Below are 21,030 nucleotides of genomic sequence, written 5' to 3'. Positions count from 1 at the left end.
GATCATTATGACACCCTCTGTATGTACGCCAATTTTTGTGGAATTTTGTTCATGGGGGGCCACACAATAAATTAATTTATGTTACTATGCACCAACTGGCCTGTAGGTGGCCGGAGATAGTTTTCTGTGAATATCTCGAGAACCGTAGGGCCTAGGAGGTCCACCATTTTTATGTATGTTGGTCTTAAGGGGGCATGTCAACCCATCCCATTACCACTTATTTCATGTATAGCCACCTAGTTAAAAATTAAAAAAGCAAAAAAATTAGGTGTTTTCATCACAATATCTCTGGCTGACAAGGTCAAAACTGCACGAAATTAAAAGTGTAGGATCATTCTGACACCCTCCGAATGTATGCCAAGTTTTGTGTACTTTCGTTCACAGGGGGCCTTACAATAAAATAATTTATGTGTACATTTAGTGACGTACACCAACAAGGATTCCCGGGACACTGAAAGACCGGGGTACACAAAACTTGGTGGGCATGTAACCCCACATGTATAGCATGGAACCGTCATTTTTCGTTTTGATCTGTAGCCCCTCCGCTGGACTGGACCCCCTGAAAGGAGGGTAGGGCAGACACAGTTCTCTGTGAATATCTTGAGAACTGTAGGGCCTAGGATGACCATTTTTTCCCATATGTTTGCCTCCAGGGGTCATGTTAACCCATTTCATGTGCACACATGCATACAATTCAAGAAATTCTCAGAATTATGAACTGGCAAGATGTAGGTGGGGTTGCATAAAATGAATTTTACATGTGAAATCTATGAACTAATCATGTTTTGGTACTTGTTGTCTAACAGATACCAGTGAGAATTGAGTGTGGATAATGCAATTTAGTGAGACAGTTAGAATCATATAGGCCTTTCAGCGTGATTTATTTTTGTGGAAAAAATGTGCTGGACTGGGCGGCGGTCACATTTTGTACCGCTCTGCGGTACATGTAGTTAAATCAGGGTATGGGTATTCTCACTTCAACCTCAACATTCTACATGTAAATACATTCATGCCCTGGTGTACTGATTTCATGGTTACATTTCCCCTTCTTTTTTTCTGTCAAATGTATCATTTTTCTGATTGCTGTTTGTTATGACTTTAGGGCTTCTTCATTGTTTTTTTTTACAGAACACAACATTGAGGTTGTGGCACCGGACTAGTGGATTTGGGCCAGAGGAGTTCCGTGTCCCCCAGAATCCTCAGGCCAGGACGCCATTTCTAATGAGCCCCATCTGAATAGTGGACCTCACCTTCCTCTGAACCATGCTAATGTCTTCTTTTCTAAATTGATCATTCTGTCAAAATGCCAAGAGATAAGCCATCCGTAACTCCAGTACTGAGATTTGATTGACAGAGGGTCAAGTCTGCAGTCTCTTTGATGCTACAGAGTCTTAAATGAAGATTGCAAAACATATACCCCCATGCCGTGAGATCAGTCAGAGATCAAACCAAGATCAGAAGCAAAGCTAATCCTTTGCCAATTACAGTGGATTGATTAGCTTTTAAGATCCAGGCTCACAGATCCGTCATGAAATCGAGCATTAAAACAGAAGTTTTCTGCTATACGTACAAGCCCTCCATGCTAGTCCTTAAATGTATGTAGATTTGAAGAGATGGATAAAGCCACTTTGGCGGAAACTGATATTAAGTAAGGGCTCTTGAGTCTGACCAGATTTGAATATAGATGGACGCGTAAGAGGCTGTTGCTCAGAGAGATGATGACTACCACGACAATATTTGCAATATTAATTAACAGGGCGTGTAAAAGAAGGACTTGATGATTAATCTGGTTTGATTAAAGCACAGTTCAGGACTCAGGAGCAGGAAACAATGTGAGCAGAGTGAAGGACAATTCTGAAACAAGGTAGCATGTAGGAGTCAGCTGTGTGTGTGGAAGTCAGGTGTTTGTATGTGTGTGTGTGTGTGTTTGTGTGTTTGTGTGTGTGTGTGTGTGTGTGTGTGTGTCAATGAGTGTGTGTATGTGTATGCATGACCATCTGTGAGACCATCTCTTCGACTCAATCGGTAGTAGTTGTCTAGAGATAGCTATTTATTGTCATGGTTAGCACTGGCCTTTTAGGGAATAGTATTGTGTTATATGGAGCCTGAGCTCATAATTGGTAAAGGTTTCCTCCTGTGTTTTTTCTTTCTTTCTTTCTGTGTTTCACTCAGTAGTGTTGTGTTCACTGTAGACATGTCTGCTCTTAGTCTACATGTGGATTTGTTTATAAACTGGCTAAGATCATCTCTGAGGAGTATCTGACTGGCTAGGCTATTATTGCACAATTGGCGTAAAATAAATTGTGATTCTCTGGATCGGGGGAGAGTGAAATTACAAGGCGGTTCTCCGCAGACGGGTAGGTTACAACTGGAAAGGTGCACCATTCGGCCTGTAACAAGTTAGTTTACCATCAAAATGACCTTGAAGCTGTTATATTACATTTTTTCTTGATTGTGTTGACCTGCTTAACCCTCCTGTTATCCTTGGGGTCAATTTTACCCCAAGCAACGTTTAAAGGAAAATTCCGGTATTTAGCACTTTGAGTCCCTTTTCTGGTTTGTTTTGGATGAACTAGAGTGGTGGACACCGACATTTTGACGATTGGTCCTGTCTGGACTTTTCTGACTCGTTTTGAGTGGCTGCCTACAGGCATGCTCAAACAAGTCCTAAAACAACCCTTAACGTTGATGTTCCAAAACAAGTAGCGTAGCGAAATACAGTTTCTGTCGTGTTTTATTTGGCATTTTGTAAAATCTCATTGATTTCTGTTGGAAGACTCATTGCACGTTGATATTACTGTGGTCTATGCTTCAGGCTCAAATATTGAGCGGAAGTTTATACGTGGTTGTGAGGTGTCTGAAAAAATAGTTCCACAATAGCAAATAAGACGGCTGAATATCATACATTGCGCCGATATATTTGATTTTAATAATCAACGAACACCACTAACCACTCGGTGAGTTGCACAGTTCTGAAAACGAATCATAAATCATATTGATATAGGCCTTCCCATCATACCTAATGCTTTAGTTGATGTGTTGTTCATGCATGTAGGGTGACCACCCGTCCCGCGTAGCGCGTGCGTGCACAGCGTTTGAAGCCCAATTCATGCGTCCCGCAAATTGAGACTGTGTCATGCATAATCAATGCTTGCTCAAAAAAAAGTTGGTCGCTCTATATCCTGCAGCCGGTTGCACCAGTTGAACGTAAGTTCCATCTTAGCTTAGTTCTAACGTAAACTACGTTGAAGTTTACGAGCTACTAAAATGTATCGGGTTGCACCAAACTGAATAGTTTCAACGTAACACCAGAGATCGGTAGACTGGTAACACAAGTTATGACTTAAATTACACCCCCCTCTCCCTAGGTGTAAGGTCCGTCGTAGGTGAATTGTTAACATGGTTTTCTCATTTAAATTGTGGGGATGTTAAATTACCCTGAAGTATAAGTCGAGAAGAGTTACATACGCTTAACTAACATGCAAGTCCACCATCCTTCCTCCCCCTTCTCGTTCCGTGAACTTCTGGCGTTGTGAGTTAAGACTTTCCTGTTAATCCTACAATTTTACATTATAATTTATTTAAAGTGAATAAATAATGAAAAATAAATAAACTGAAATAGCTAAAGTAAATCGTAAGTGGAAGTGCATCTGTCAATTCATTGAATGTTCAAAGTATTAATCTTTATTTAGAAAAAAAAAATACACATTGGTTGGCCTATTCTAGCCTGGCCTTGGCCTGTCTACGTACTTCCGGTCGATTTCTTTTCCCTACCCCACTCCGCCTGGAATAGGTTGATTCACGCTTCGTTTACTTTCGCAGTTGGGCAGCCGACCAACCAGCTTAACAGTGGCCCCTGAGAGCAATTACGCACTCCAGGCATGGTGTTTCAATTACTACGCCCCTGCCCCTGAAGCAGATCGCTTGGAATACATCAACGTAGGGGAGCGAAAATGACTTATACTTATGAAATCTTTGAGCAAATGTAAATAATAGTTTAGCCTATTAACAGGAGTGTCATGAACGAAGTCACAGTGGAGTAGGATGTTATATCGCCAGCTAAATTTTAGTCATAGATTTTGTCACTAAAGGCTCTTAACGCATTACCAAGTCAAACTGTAGTTTAGTAGGCTACATGAATTCGGGTCAAAATCACTATTTTTCAAACACTAAGAAGGCTCGACATAACTTGAAACTTTGATGAGACATCATCATTGTCTCTACATATGAACTTCGAGCATTAAGAACATTGTTCGGTACACATAGTTTACTAAAAAGAAAGATTTTGACAACTCACTCCTTGCAAGATGGCAAGATGGCAGCGAAAGCAGAAAAACAAGTGAGTTGTTCAAAACCTCTCTTTAGTAAACTCTGTGTACACCAACAATGTTCTCAATCTTCGAGTTCATGTGTAGAGACACTGATGATACTTCGATCAAAGTTTATGTTGTGTCGAGCCTTCATAGTATTTGAAAAATAGCGATTTTGACGCGATTGTATCAAAAAAAGTAGTAGCCCTATAGGAATCCCATTCAAAAGGTCATTTCACCCGAAAACGACAACGCATACAAGCTTAAATGTGGCGCTTTGGACGTACTTATGCATTTATATGAAAGTTTGACTTGGATACATTCACAAAACACTATATGATGCATTTTGGTGAGAGTTACATAGATGAAACGCGGTGATTGTTTGTTGATAAGATGCACCCGTGTATGACCTAAACGCCGGGTTGTTAGTGATTGGTTCAAAGCGGTTCAAAGGAACTCCAATGATTTTAAACCTCAAAACTGTGCCGTCCCACCCGGAAATAAACAAACGCCTATGGATCTAGGCCAGACTCTCTGCCAAGTCAGAGAGTCTGGTTTCCAGGCTAGGCCTATTCATGATACATCAGCAATTACACATGTTTAGGGGAAGGGCATTATTAATATACCACGTAAGGTATATTATGTAAATATGTGCTAGAAATGGGTAAACCACTATCAGTGAGTCTGCCCGTGAGGTGGGGGCACCGCCGCGCCAGGCAGTGTCCCACATTGTCCCTCAGAAACATACCCCTTGTCCCCCCTTGGGCTTATTAGCAGGTGGTCACCCTACATGCATGAGGTCCTGAATGAGAGACTATGAACTCATGTCAATCCCTGTGAAGTGTTACTGAGTGTAAAGTATTACCAATGAATCAAAAACAGATGAAGATCTCAGACAAATACTCACAATAGGAAAAGATTGATATGATTACAGAGTTCAACATCTTTTCTACAATGTCAGTTCTGTCTTTTTGTGGCCAGAGTTGGTTGGCCATTACACCAGAGAATGTGAAGGTCTGCACTCCCGTGGTAGACCCGGGGGACCCGCGGGTCCTGATGCAAAAGAGTGCGGCGCGGTAGAGGTCTGCGCAATATTCTGTCCCGCTCCCGCATTAATGTGTCATTTTTAGTTCCGATCCCGCCCGCATCTGTAACATGATGTCCCGCTCCCGCCCACTAAAGCCCGCATGCAGGAGGGATAGCATATTCAGTTTTTTCTTTCTGTCTCACGAAAGGAGCACACACACCTGAGAAAGACTCCAGATGTCAGTTTCTTGGTTCTGAATGTAGGCTAACAACTAAAGTAGGCCTATTCTGGTGCCCTCTTCCTCTGTCAGTGAACAGAAGTCTCGCTCCCACTCCTGCAAAGAGCTTTCAAAAGTTGTCCCGCGCCGCACTCTTTTGCGTCGGGTCCCGCGGGTCTACCGCGGGAGTGCAGACCTCTACGGCGTGGGACAACTTTTGAAAGCTCTTTTGGGGAGCGGGCGGGATGAGAGAGGTGCGTTCGCGGGTGCGGGACAAACCGATGATTCACTGCACTCCCGCAAATTAAATATGAGCGTAAAATTAAATATGGAAATTATTAGTGTTCATATGGAAAGTAGTGTTCATAACTATAGTTCAGCTGGATGTTCTGTTAGGCAGCATTAAAAAACAGGGTTTAAGCATAACTGACGGATAGCAGGCCTATAGCCTATATTGTCGTTTACGTGGGTTCAATTTGTTCCTGCTGCTCATTGTCAAAACTCGAAATCGAAAGCATGACAGAGGAAGAGGGCACCAGACTAGGCCTACTTCAGTTGTTAGCTTACATTCAGAACCAAGAAACTGACATCTGGAGTCTTTCTCAGGTGTGTGTGCTCCTTTCGAGAGACAGAAAGAAAAACTGAATATGCTATCCCTCCTGCATGCGGGCTTTAGCGGGCTGGAGCGGGACATCATGTTACAGATGCGGGCGGGATCGGAACTAAAAATGACACATTAATGTGGGAGCGGGACAGAATATTGCGGGAGCGGACAGTTGCGGGGCTGAAAAATCAGTCCTGCGCAGACCTCTAATGTGAAATATTATCCATACTAATGCATTTCAAGTCTATTGATTTGGTGAAAAATTCATGATTCCCAAGGCCCTTGGGAAAGACAAACTAATCAATGTTACTTAAATATTAAACTCTAGCTCCTGTACATGGCATGGTACTAGTGTGTGTGTGTGTGTGTGTTTGTGTGTGTGTGTGTGTGCTGGTGTATGTGTGACGTGTGCATCTCCACACGTGTATCTTTCATAATCATGCACATGTCTGTCTCACTCAATAGATACACAGCATAGCACAACAGCGTGGGATTATAGCAGTGCAGTATCACCATCCCGTCCTCTAATTAAACTCACTAGAGACCCCTGGGGGCCAGTGGGCCATAATTATCAGTGCTGTGCGATTGTCCACTGGGCTTTCTGTCCGCCTGTCATCAAATGCTAATGAGCTGTGTCTCTATGGCAGCTCCGCCGATAGGCCTGGTGAGTGTGGAAGGAGGGGGGAAGAGTGAGGTCTATAATTTTCATTTTAGGTATTCATCATCACCGCTGACATCTGCATAAAGACCTAAGTAATATATACTCTTTTGATCCTGTGAGGGAAATTTAAACCTTAAAGTTTTTATCTGCCAACAGAGGCACCTGAACAGTGATCCCTCTCTGGAAAGCACCCTGTCCTAAGGATGGACATGAAACACCATGTGACTATTTATGAGCTTACAACTGGAAAAAGAACAGAAAACAGTTTGAGACCAGATTGTGGATGGAGGCGATAGATGATAGATGAACAGTGATAGATGAACACTTTATGACACCTTAAATGCATACAGAGAGAGTTGCAGTCCGGGAGAGAGAGAAAGAGAGAGAATGTTTGGGTGGGGGGTGGTTGGGTGGGTGCAGCGCGGCGGTCATAATAATGTAATTGTACAGAATTATAGCCATGTGTAAGATTACTTTGTTCTTCACTTTCACTAGAAGGGCTTAGCATGGTGTATCGAAGCATCAAAGATTATTTTCTGTATTCCTCTGTATTCAGCTGATTTTCAGTTTTACCTTTACTACCATATATAATAAATATTGTTTGGTACTCAGTCTATGGCAAGCCGATTGAGCATTTATTCTGATATCTTGATATCAGGCATAATTGTCATGTACATGTAAGCCATTTTTGTCAACTAGTTAACTAGTGAGCCATGTTTGTTTAGTTAACTCAACATATGCACACCAGTTAACTAGTGGGAGCCAAAAGGCTCACTAGTTAACTAGTGAACACATTTTAGCTTCACTAGTTTAGTGAGAGCCAGAAATGTCTATTAGTTAACTAGTAAAGGCCAAAATGCATACCAGTAGCTAATTGAAGGGTCTCACTAGTTAACTAGTGACAGCCAAAATGCACATGTTTAGGCCTACTAGTGAAGGCAAAACACCTCACTAGTTAACTAGTTGCAGTAGGTCAATGTCACTAGTGAACCATATATGGCTTACTAGCTAGCTAGGTGATGGCAGTAGGCTCACGAGTTAACTAGTTGATGCATCATTTGTCCAAACTAGTTAACTAGTGATATCATAAATGTATACTAGTAAACTAGTTCAAGACAAAATTCACACTAGTCAACTAGTGGGGCAGAATTCAAATTAGGAGGCGGAGAATTCTGGAAATTGAGGCTTTCTATTGGCTCCCTATGTCCAAATAGAACATGACAACCAATCACAGTGCAGAATTTCACAAAATCCCACCCACAACATTTGCATGTGGCACACAAGTTAACATGCTGGCCAAATGTACTCTAGCTAGTAAACTAGTGGCTTCAGTGTGACACTTACATGTAAACTAGTGAAGGCAGAACTGCTCACTAGTTAACTAGTGAAGACACAATTGCCCACTAGTTAACTAGTGAGGTCTAAAAAGTGTCAGTTTACTAGTGTGCACCAAAACACACACTGGTGAACTAGTGATGGCAATTTCCATTCGACTAGTTAACTAATGAGGTGCAAAAAGTGTCACTAGTTTACTAGTGTGCTCCAAAACACCCACTATACTAGTGAAGGCCATTTCAGCCCCACTAGTTAACCAGTGAGATGCCAAAATGGTCACTTGTTAACATGTAAAGGCCAAAATACCCACTAGTTTACTAGTGAGGGTGTTGTGGGCCTTACTAGTTAACTAGTGGCATGCATATTTTGTTCTAGTTAACTAGTTACACCTAAAAACACAAACAAGCTGACCATTTTTGTTCACTAGTTAACTAGTGGAACAATTTAAGTCTCACTAGTTTGCATGTGTGGCAGTGAAGCAGCTCACTAGTTAACTAGTGCGCACAAGACACACACTAGTGGCTGTTTTTGGAGCTATCTAGTTCACTAGTAATGCAAAAGGTACTCTTACTAGTTAACTAGTGACAAATTGGCCTTCACTAGTTAACTAGTGCGCAATGTCGCACTTGCATGCAAATGAAGAAGGCGGAACAAGGATTTTGATTGGTCCATTTAGGACTCAGAAACCTAGAAAACATGGCTGACTTCGTCCAGGCTGTTCTAAGAGCAAACTTTTATAAACTAAGATCGTGTGAGCATAAAAATATGTTTTGATAACATGTCTAGTAACAAAGTTGTGGTGTATTGCTGTAATCTTCGTTCAGTTAATGTCTACAATCTTTAGTTTTTCAGTTATTAGTCTGAAAATTGCGATAAAACTGGAGGCATTTGTATATGGTTGCCTAGCAACAAAACATTTCAGTAACATGAACATTGATGATAGCATTGCCAGAGAGTCTAATAAGGGGAGAACTGCCACTCTCGGAAAACTTCCGGTTTCTGAACTGGTTGCAGTTCCTTCTGTGGTTCCACATGAGGGCTCGTCCACGAAAGTGCAGAATGCATGGAGGTCTATAGAGCTGTACCCTCAAAATCCACTTTTCTCGGATATAATTTTTTCCAAGTAATTTGAGTATTGTATTCGAAAGGGGAGGCAAAGAAAATACACTTGGTTGAGTATTATATTTTTTAAAGTCACTTAACTGTTCTTAAAAGCCTTTCAAACGTGTCAATGACGCCATTCATTAGCACAATGCTAGCGTGTTATGTGCAACAAGCGAACCCAACCTGTAAGAAATCAAAAGGACATAAGTACTCGCTCATTCAACTTTGACCTATAACCCATGTTGTTATGAAGTTATACAAACTACAATCAAATCTAAGATTTGTCAACGACAATCAGGTGAAAGAGACAATTTTAGCCGTCTAGCTCCATTGACTCCCATTCATTCTGCACTCATGGCGATCGCCCCCAGTGGAACTCTGGTGGAACTGCATCCAAAATTCGGTACAATGGGACTTAATACGGAGTGGCAAGGCTCTCCATAGACAGGCTCTGGCATTGCTGATGTGGCAAGACTAGCTCAAGTGGTTAAGCAGCAGGAGATCATGTGGGACACCAGGGTTCAATTCCTTAGAAGTGCATGAAGTTTTCTTGATCTTTGAGCTTTTAATTACTTTTGAAACCATGTGCAGTTAATGTGTATAATCTTGTTTTTCAGTTATTAATCAGAAAAGCACGACTGAATGGATACATTTATATCTGTGGTTGCCTAGCAACAATAAACAAAGAATAATATTAAAATTGATCCGATGAATCTTTGGTGTGGATCACTAAGAGCTCACTTGTTAAAGCATGGGGTTTCCCTGTTATTATTAAAAACCATTTTGACAGAATGAGAGATACTGCATAGCTACTGCAGGCTCTGCTTTACTATCTATACAGAAGTACCGTTGCAGAGCAGTGTGTCACTTTAGCCACTAGGGGCACCCATCAGGACCTGATTGCAAGGCTATGAACAGTAAATTTACATTTAGACTGGGTGGGATTCTTACATAATACCCAATAGGAGTCTTCTACCCACCCTCTCATTAGAATTTCCATAATAGCCGTTTCAGGCACTAGTTAACTAGTGAGCTGCTTCACTGCCACACATGCAAACTAGTGAGACTTCAATTGTTCCACTAGTTAACTAGTGGACAAAAATGGTCAGTTTGTTTCTCTTTTTAGGTGTAACTAGTTAACTAGTGAACAAAATATACATGCCACTAGAGGGTATTTTTGCCTTTACATGTTAACAAGTGACCATTTTGGCATCTCACTAGTTAACTAGTGGGGCTGAAATGGCCTTCACTAGTTAACTAGTGTTTTTTTTGGTGCACACTAGTAAACTAGTGACACTTTTTTTAGACCTCACTAGTTAACTAGTGGGCATTTGTGTCTTCACTAGTTAACTAGTGAGCAGTTCTGCCTTCACTAGTTTACATGTAAGTGTCACATTGAAGCCACTAGTTTACTAATTAAAGTTCCTTTGGCCAGCATGTTAACTTGTGTGCCACATGCAAATGTTGTGGGTGGGATTTTGTGAAATTCATGCTGTGAATGGTTGTCATGTTCTATTTGGACATAGGGGAGCCAATAGAAAGCCTCAATTTCCAGAGTTCTCCGCCTCCTAATTTTAATTCTGCGCCACTAGCTGACTAGTGTGAATTTAGGCTTCAACCAATTTACTAGTATACATTTATGACCTCACTAGTTAACTAGTTTGGACAAAGGATGCATCAACTAGTTAACTAGTGAGCCTGCTGCCATCACCTAGCTAGCTAGTAAGCCATTTATGGTTCACTAGTTAACTAGTGACATTGACCTACTCCAACTAGTTAACTAGTGAGTTTTGCCTTCATTAGTAAACACGTGCACATTTTTGGCTGTCAATAGTTAATTAGTGAGACCCAAAAGCCTTCAACTAGCTGACTGGTATGCATTTTGGCCTTTACTAGTTAACTAGTGGACATTTCTGGCTCTCACTAGTTAACTAGAGAAGCTAATATGTGTTCACTAGTTAACTAGTGGGCATTTATGCTGTCACTAGTTAATAAACATAGTTAGTAAACATTTTTGTACCTTACTAGTTGACTAGTAAAATATAGAAGTCATATACATTTCAGTGTCCATTAGTTATAAGTATATATACTTTTTTTGATCCCATGAGGGAAATTTGGTCTCTGCATTTAACCCAATCGGTGAATTAGTGAAACACAAACAGCACACAGTGAGGTGAAGCACACACTAATCCCGGCGCAGTGAGCTGCCTGCTTCAACGGCGGCGCTCGGGGAGCAGTGAGGGGTTAGGTGCCTTGCTCAAGGGCACTTCAGCCGCGGCCCACTGGTCAGGGCTCGAACCGGCAGTAGTGAACATGCTGAGCATTACTAGTTAACTAGTAAGATATGAAACATATGAAGTTAACTAGAGAGAATTTGGACCTTACTAGTTAACTAGTGAGCATTTTGGCTTGTCACTAGTTAACTAGTTCACACAGAAATGGCTTACTAGTTAACTAGTGGACAGAAATGGCTTGCATGTACATGACAATTATGCCTGATATCAAGATATCTGAATAAATGCTTAATCGGCTTGCCATAGACATGTAAAATTGGAATGGTGCTATACTAATTGTTTTACTGCATATGCATCAGTAGGTAATGTGTCATACAAAAAGTCAGACGTGTATCATACATTATTGTCAGACCAAACCTACGCCCTTGGGTGGGGTTATATCAATCTGATGAGGATTTGATAGCCTTCTGTCTTTATCCACATGACATTTGTTTGTGTCGGCCATCAGCAGCTCTCTCCCTCTTGTCCTCAGTCTAATCAGTGACAGTCGAACAGGTGTTCATGACTTCTGTGACTGTAGCCCCATTTATCACCTCTTTATCCCACCACACACATGTATGAGGTATAGAGGAGGAGATTCTTATTATTTATTTTTCTCTAGCGGTTACGTTTTTTTGAGCTGTCAGTTGTCATTGAAATGATGTGTGAAAACTGATTTCATTTCAGCTGTCTCTTCTTACAGGTTGCTATTTATATTAGCGCAGGTAATTTGAATATAAGTGAAGATAAGATTCTTTGAATTAATGACTAGCCATCTAATATAACTTAGTTCAAACTTATGAAGTTTACTTGGACAGAAATTATTGTTTAGCCTATAGTCCCTAGCTGTTAGCAAGTTAGCTGATGTTGACCACAATGTTGTTGACAGATTCAACTCATTGAAGACAGCAATTTTCCTCATTTAGCCTATCTGTTAGCACACACTGGGGTAGCATTATGCCACCTCTGTTTGGTTCAATGAGCAGCATAAAGGGGAATATTCTTTATGGAATTACTGCAGAATTTCTAGAAGTGACTTGTGAGTCACCTTAATCTATGTGTGTGTGAGAGAGAGAGAAGACGTAGAAAAATATAATTTTCCAGCCTTCTTTCTCTTTTTCCCAACCCTCCTTTCATGCCTTGGTCTTTCTTGTAGTCAAAGTCAGCTTTGTAAGCAGTCATTGATGGTTTTGTGTATATATATTATGTATGTGGGTGCTTGTGTGTGTGTGTGTGTGTGGTCTTTCTAGTCTAGATGCTGCTCACTGCTATCAACCGAGAAGGGTAGGTTATCAGTGTGCAATCAGATGCTCCTTCCTAAGTGCACTCTCACACCCTGCAGGAAGTTCACATCATCAGCCAGGCTGCGCACAGGCTTGTGCTCACACACACAGACACACACACACACACACACACACAAACACATACACACCCATACACACCGCAACCACTCTTGTTCAGACCAGTGTTGCCACAGTTACCTTGAAAAAGTAATCTGATTACTGATTACTCCTTTAAAAAGTAACTTAGTTACTTTACTGATTAACTTAGTTACTTTACTTTGCAAAAGACATGTTGAGGTGAGTTTAACAAGTGTCATTTCATGTGCATATTATTCAGGACTAGATGGCTATTTGCCAAAGCTACATAAAGACCAAACTACTAAAATCTACACATTTCTAACTATAGGCCTTCCTTATTTGGTGTGCTGAGTAGAGACAATTAATTAACAAACATAAGCTATTCATCACTATTTCAGTATCTAAGAAGGCTAAAGTATTTTTTTATATTTATTTACTTATTTTTTTTTAATTATTATTATTATTATTATTTTTTTAAAAAGGGGGTACCTTCAGGGGGTACCTCCCTGAAATGGCTTTTTGCAGGTTGGGATGTCTGGACTTGGGATGTCTAGCTAGACAGCACTTTGTCGCCAGCACAGAATGTACAATGTATACCTTAATGTTGTCATGTTTAGCTGACACAAACTCAAAATAATGACTGTATAGATAAAACGTTGTTGTTTACGTTTGTGTCGCTGCATGGTTTTACACGTGAGTTGTCCTCATTTTTACTAAGGAAAATGACAAAAATAGTAACGCACAGTGATTTAGATAAGTAACTTTAATCTGATTACTGGTTTGTAAATAGTAGCGCGTTAGATTACTCGTTACCGAAAAAAGTGGTCAAAATAGACTAATGCGTTACTAAGTAACGCGTTACTGGCATCACTGGTTCAGACATATGTTCTACACACACTCTTACACAAACATGTGACACACTCACTTCCTAACAAGCAACACCGATGTACAACAATGATGGTTCGTACTTTACAGCTACATTGTAAGTCTCTCAGATCTTTCCAGCATACAGATTCTAAACAAGTCTGTAAGGAATGGATGGATCTTGGTCTCTACATTTGGCATTGGCAACAGCGGAGCACAGACTCCCTCTCTGGTGTGGAGTGATGGGATGCAATAGGCTCCTGAAGCACTGAAGCCAGTTGCTTGTTGAAGGTGTTATTTTCTCCAGTCAATTTCAACACATGATGCAGCTTTGATTATCAGAGACAGAGGAAGAAAGGGATAAAGGCAGAGAGAGGGATAGAAAGGGAGACTCAGGGAAAGGGGGATAGAGAGAAGAAGCAGAGACAGAAAGAGATACAAAGGTATAAAAGTGTGTGTGTGTGTGAGAGAGAGAGAGAGAGACTGGTTGAGTCTAATGATAGCTATTTGATTTGTAGGACTCAAAGCTATACAGCAGCCAGAGAGACTCATTACCCACATTAGCCTCAGAAGGCGGTGGGCACTAGAAAGGGTGCCGGCTTAGCCAGGGCATGGAATTGGTCCAGGCAGCCCAGGAGAGCTGGCACAGTTTTGCATGCCATGCCAACCGCGAAGCCTCTCCAAAGTGCCAGCCACCCTGCTTGATCACACTGGTACCCTTTGGCATCGGTTGCATTTTGTGCAGCCCATCAATAAACATTAGTTTGGCCAGCATCAGTATAGACAGACAGAGGGTATAATTAACTGAGCCATGATGTGACCTTTGGAATAATCCAGGAAATACAGGGAATAAACAGCAGGCAGATTGATCAGCTTTAATGGTCGTGGATATCACACTAATGAAACCTGGGTATGCGGTAAATATTGATAGCATTAAAATATGATATAATATTTTACAAAGAGTGTGTTTGTGTGAGTTTGAGTGAGAGAGAGAGAGAGTGAGAGCATTAGTAAACTAGAAATGCAATTCCGAGGAATTACACAAGGGTATGCAGTCTGCTGGTAAGGGCGTTGGTGGGTCTGTTGAGCTTGCTGCTAGCTGGTTGGTAGGGTAATTGTGATACCTGCAAAGGTGCTTTTGGAGTAACCAAATTTGAATCTTGTGTGACATGGCATTCTTGAGATGTCACACTCAAGGTGTGTTTGACCTTGACATTTGACCTTCAACCTCCAACTTCAACTCACTTCATCTTTGAGTCCATAAAAACACTCATACCAAATTTGAAACATGTATGTCAATCCGTACTGGAAATATAATGCTGAATGCATGAGATATGGCTGGGACTTTTTTATTTTGACACACAGGAAACACTTTAACAGGATGTGTAGTTCAGGTAGAGCTAGATTATGCTTAGAAGCTGAGACAGTTGGAATCCTCACAGGTTACACCTGTGCCAGTGTTCTGATTAGCCTGGGAACTGCTCTGAGAACTACTTAACGAGCGCAGCTGGCTCTATTATGACATCACAGCCCCCATTCAAGTCTATGGGGGAAAAATACACTTTTAATGACAAATATCTCAAAAAGTATAAACTAGGATAGGACGGTAAAGCCTTGGAAGATCTACGGAACGGTGTTTCAACCAAATTTGTATGTTAAGCGGTTTGGGCTGAATAGTGTGCACAAAAAGGTAAAAAGAAAAATAATAATAACTAGAAAAGCATTTCTTGAAGGAAATACAGTGCATGAAAATGCAAAAATATGATGTAAAATATCATACAGAGTAAAAACAAACTATATTTGTTGCTAGGTAGATGAGGTTTAATATAGCTGGAACTAACATGCTAACTATGCTAAACATGCTAACTAACTACAGTGGGTAGGAGTCATAGTTGCTGACAAGTAACAGTTACAATGGCTGAACAGTTAAAAAGTTCAGTAGTTTAAAGGGTTAAATTGTTTAACAGTGAAATATTGTAGTGAGGACTTATTTTGAAACAGTTTTTGGCAGAGGAAGCAGTTGAACAGGATGTGTAGTCTTAATAGAGCCAGTTTGTATGCTTAAAGCCTGAGGGGCCATTTATACGAGAACGATTGCGAAGGAAGACGACAAAATCTTTTATCATAAGTGCCTTTCGTTTACCGCGCCCCCATCCCATCGGGCTTGAAGACGAAAAATCTGAAGACTCCTTCCAGAGTGTAGAGTTTTGAAGACGAATTCGGTTGCATCTCCGCCTAAACGGCTAAACCAAAGATCCTTGATTACCTCTCTGGCTAAACTGTCAAATTAGAATGTCTGCGCGTGACGTACCGGGGTTCTATCACACCACCACCCAGCGGTCTGGAATGCATATCCAATTGAATATCACATACTCTTGCGTCTTTATATGAACAAAGATTTCCCCCTGAGAATGCTCGTCTAAACGCGAATAAAAAAATGAAGACGAGACGCCACTTCTGCGTCTTCTCTTTTCATCGTCACCGTATAAACGTAGCCTGAGACTGGCAGTTGATCCAGGTGGCCTGACCACCTGGCATAGGATTCTAATTGCTTAACGGCTCTATTGTGATGTCATCAGCCCAATGTTAAGTCTATGGGGAAATTTTGAGTAGTTTTTAATTAATAGTATAATATAATTAAAAAGTATAAAAGTTACAAAGATGAAAAATACAAAGCCCACATGTCCTAAGTAAGACCCACGTTAACGCAGTTTGAATGAAGTTTCTAATGTTAAACGGTTGAAGCTGCATTAAATGCATTAGAAGAAGAAGAAGAACTAGAAAAGCATTTCCTGAAGGAAATACAGTGCATGAAAATGCAAAAATATGATGTAAAATATCATACAGAGTAAAAACAAACTACATTGGTTGCTAGGTAGATGAGGTTTAATATAGTTGGAATGACTGAACAGTTAAATAAGTGGATAGTTTAAATGGTTAAATTATTTAGGTAGATAGTTGACGATAACTGACACTTGGAATGGCTCTAATGTTTCATAGCAGTTATGCTAACTATGTTAACAAAGATAATAATGTTAACCAAGTATGCTAACTAGCATGCTAACAATGTTAAAATGCTAAGCATCTAAAACCATGTGACTTAGCTAACTTAGCTAATCATTTTTAGCAGTTTTCTTAAAAATGCTAACCAAGATGTTAACATGCTAGCATGCTAACATGCTAGCATGCTAGCATGCTAACATGCTAGCATGCTAACTTTATTAACCATGTGACTTAGCTAACTTAGCTAATCATTATAAGTAGTTTGCTTAAAATGCTAACTAAGATGCTAACATGCTAAGCATGCTAACTATGCTAACCATGTGGACTTATTTAACTTAGCTAATCATTTTAGCAGTTTTGCTAAAATGCTAACTAGCATGCTAACATCTTTAGCATGCTAACTATGCTAACCATGTGACTTAGCTAACTTAACTAATCATTTTTAGCAGTTTTGCTAAAAAATGCTTAACTAGCGTCTAATACGCTAGCATGCTAACTATGCTAACCATGTTACTTTAGCTAACTAGCTACAGTGGTAGGGAGTCATAGTTGATGACAAGTAACAGTTACAATGGCTGAACAGTTAAAAAGTTCAGTAGTTTAAAGCGCTAAATTGTTTAACAGTGAAATATTGTAGTGAGGACTTTTATTTTGAAACAGTTTTTGGCAGAGGAAGCAGTTGAACAGGATGTGTAGTCTTAATAGGGCCAGTTTGTATGCTTAAAGCCTGAGACTGGCAGTTGGTCCAGGTGGCCTGAACACCTGCCATAGGATTCTAATTGCTTAACGGCTCTATTGTGATGTCATCAGCCCATGTTAAGTCTATGGGGAAATTTTGACTAGTTTTTAATTAATAGTTTAAAAAGTATAAAAGTTACAAAGTTGAAAATACAAAGCCCACATGTCCTAAGTAAGACCTACGTAACATAGTTTGAATGAAGTTTCTCGTTACACGGTTTAAGCTGCATTAAATGCGTTAGAAGAAGAAGAAGAAGAAGAAGAAGAAGAAGAAGAAGAAAAAGCCTTGAATAACAGTACAGTGCATTTTCATGCACTGTAATAAAGCATTTTCATGCACGATTTCAATAGAGGGGATGCATCCCCTCTAAAAAAGGGGGTAGGGGCTCTCTAATTGATTTATAATAGCCACTAGCTTTGGCAACACTGCATCTGAACAGTCCTTCTAATCAGGCAACCTTGAATACAGACTGGAAGCAGTGCATTTCTAATCAACCATTACACTACTGCAGCTCTCCTTAGACTGAGCTCTCTCCCTGCCCTCCCCTGGTCTGTGTAAAAAGAGGTAAAAAGAGCAACCCTGCGGTTTATCTGGGACATGATAATTTGGTCGAACTCTGTAAAAAGGGCATGATAATTTGACTCGCTCACTGTGTCTGAATGGGGGTGTGTGTCTGCTTCGGTGATGAGCACCACTTGGATTCTCTCTCTCTCTCTATCCCTCTCTCCCCATCGATTCCCCAGGGCATTGTCTCTCCTCTCTCAGTCTACTGGCCCCACTGTCTCACTTCATCACATATTTTAATGGGATTCTAGAGGCGTGAGGACACAAGGTCCTTCATGTCAAGGTCCCTGCATGACCAGTTTTATTTGGTCCCCACTTTCTTTCTCTTTCCTCTCTTTCTCTCCCTTTAATTCAGACCCACGAGTGTCATTTTTCGGATGCCAGCGGAGGCTTTGAAATGCATTGGCAGGGTAATCACTTCTGATTCCCATGATGGTGTGTAGAGGACACTTGAGGGATATGCTGGGTGTGTTGAGAATGTGCTCCTATTTATTCCTATTTATTCCAAGAATTTAGAATAGCAATTTGCCCCACTCTGCCATGCCTAACAACAGTGACATCACACCTCAAACTGGGCTGTGCTACCAAAGACATACTTACTTTTCATTATTCATTATTCTTGTGAATTTTCTCTTTCTCTGGGTTTTCTTAAGTCCTGAAGTCCTGGGTGGGTCCTGAGTCCAAACATGAACCTGTAGCAGCTGTGCACTTCATTTTGACTTCATTCACTTCATTTCAAGACGAAAAGAGTCTTTGTCTCATTTATGAATGTCATAAAGATCTTATATGTTGAAAATATGTCATGTACACATACACAAGACACACACACACACACAAACAATTTCCCACTGAGAGACCCATGTGTGTGTTCTATCATGTATGGCACATTCCCATCGTAGCTGCACACAAAATGCATGCTGTTGGGGTGACAGACTCACAGTGTGCAAAGAAGCATCTCTCACACACACACACACACACACACTCTCTCTATCTCACACACACACACTCTCTCTCTCTCTCTCTCTCTCACACACACACACACACACACACACATATGCATCCAGTGCATCCACGGGTGACTGGAGAAATATACACACACAGATTTATAGGAGCATAGCATCATACAGCCATGCAATCTCCACTAAGTGAAGGTCATTCCGAAGTGCTCAGTGACTTTCATGGCATTGCTGTCATTGGAGGCCATTTTCTCAATGACCCATTCCGTCAAATCTCTGGCCTGCTCTACTTTCCTCGGCCAAATAAAAGCAGTCATTATGCAGTGGAAATGTCAAAGAGATGGAACAGCTGAGTAGAGAAGTATTAAACTGCACAAGTTCATAAAGTGCCGCAGGATGAAATTAATAAAATAAATTTGATTTTAAATACAGCGCATTTTTGAATGAGGTGTTCTGGAATGGCATCTGGGATTTATGTTCAGGTGCCATGAGAGATGAAAAGCACAGAAGCACGTAATCCAAGTTGGAACTGTAATTTTGGGGATGATCTTTGGGACCTTGGGAGGGGAGTTAGGATCCTGCAGAGGTTGGATGTTCAAAGTTCTTTTTATTCTGCCAGCCATGGGACCTTATAACAACATCTGGTCTGGGAAGTTGAGCATGTTGGGGTTCAGAAAGAAAGTCTGGGCCATCTGCCCCCGGACCTCATGGGAAATTAAGTTTTGTGTGTGTGTGTGTGTGTGTGTGCCCTCAGTACATCTTGTGTTGACAAACCCCATTTATAAACTCAGAATCTCTCAGGTCTGGTGTGTGTGTGTGTGTGTGTGTTTGTGAGTGTCTGTGTGTGTGTGTGTGTGTGTGTGTGTGAGAGAGAGAGAGAGAGAGAGAGAGAGAGAGAGAGAGAGAACAAAAGATTAGCCCAAAACAGATGTCTTTATGTTGTCTGGCGCTCTCGTCTATGCGTTTCTTTCATCTAAATGTGAGAGAGAAAACGTGTGTGTGTGTGTCAGTGAGAGACAGAGGACAAGGGAGAGAGAAAGAGAGGGAAAGGAATAGAGAGAAAAATATGTCTGCTCTAGGGACACAGAGAGATCAAAACTAGCATGGGGAGACTGAAATGGTAAGTCAAGAAAATGTTGATGAAAGAGAGGAAGAGAGAGACACAGAGCAAGAATGAATAAAGGAATGGCTAGCTTTGTTGGAGATGAGTTCCCAGACAGATGGTGCATCCTAATGGAGTAGAAAACAAGCTTTTGATTGTTACAGACAGAGAGAACACAGACCAAAGACAGCTCATCACCAAAAAGTTGGATCACAATTATAATCTGACCCAAAGCTCACTCTGACTAACAACATGCAAAGCTGTTTCTCTGAGCAACTGCATGTTTCCCATTTGTCTGTTTTTGATGAGGCAAAATCAGACAGCTAGCGGCTGAGCTCTGGTCAAGAGTCAGACGGAGGTGAAAGAGAGTCGGGCCAGTTGAACAATCAAAGGCCTCTTGGGCTGAAGCAGAAGTCAATTGGTAAAAAGTGCATAGAGACCAAAGTTGTTTAGGGGTCCAAGTGAAGCTGCATTAATAATTGGTTGACCACTACTGATCCTACAAACTCTGAACGTACTCTTGTGTCTCATTTTTCATGGTTAGCTGTAATTGCATTTGCTTCTGCAATTTCACAGTTGGGCATGCATGCCAAAAGTCTATCATTCAATTTGATTTGATTTTGATGACAATTTTACACAGTTAAACGCACAGACTGACCCCAGGAAGACTAGCTAGCTGACAGATACGCAGGTGATGGTGAAAATGGTTTTCAGCTCTAAGTTTCATCCACAATAAAACAAGCAGTGTTATTTGCCCACAGTAACAATATGGCTTGAGCCAACCAGTATTGCATAACACATGTGCAAAAAATTAATCAAATTGAAGTGATTAAAATTGCATTGCACTGGATTTAATTGGAATCTCCATAGACATATGGGGCAGGCTGAATGGTCCTCAGTTTATCAGCTG

This window comes from Alosa alosa, chromosome 18 (genome assembly GCF_017589495.1).
Source record: "Alosa alosa isolate M-15738 ecotype Scorff River chromosome 18, AALO_Geno_1.1, whole genome shotgun sequence".
Lineage (NCBI taxonomy): Eukaryota > Metazoa > Chordata > Actinopteri > Clupeiformes > Clupeidae > Alosa > Alosa alosa.
This window is presented reverse-complemented; position numbering follows the sequence as displayed.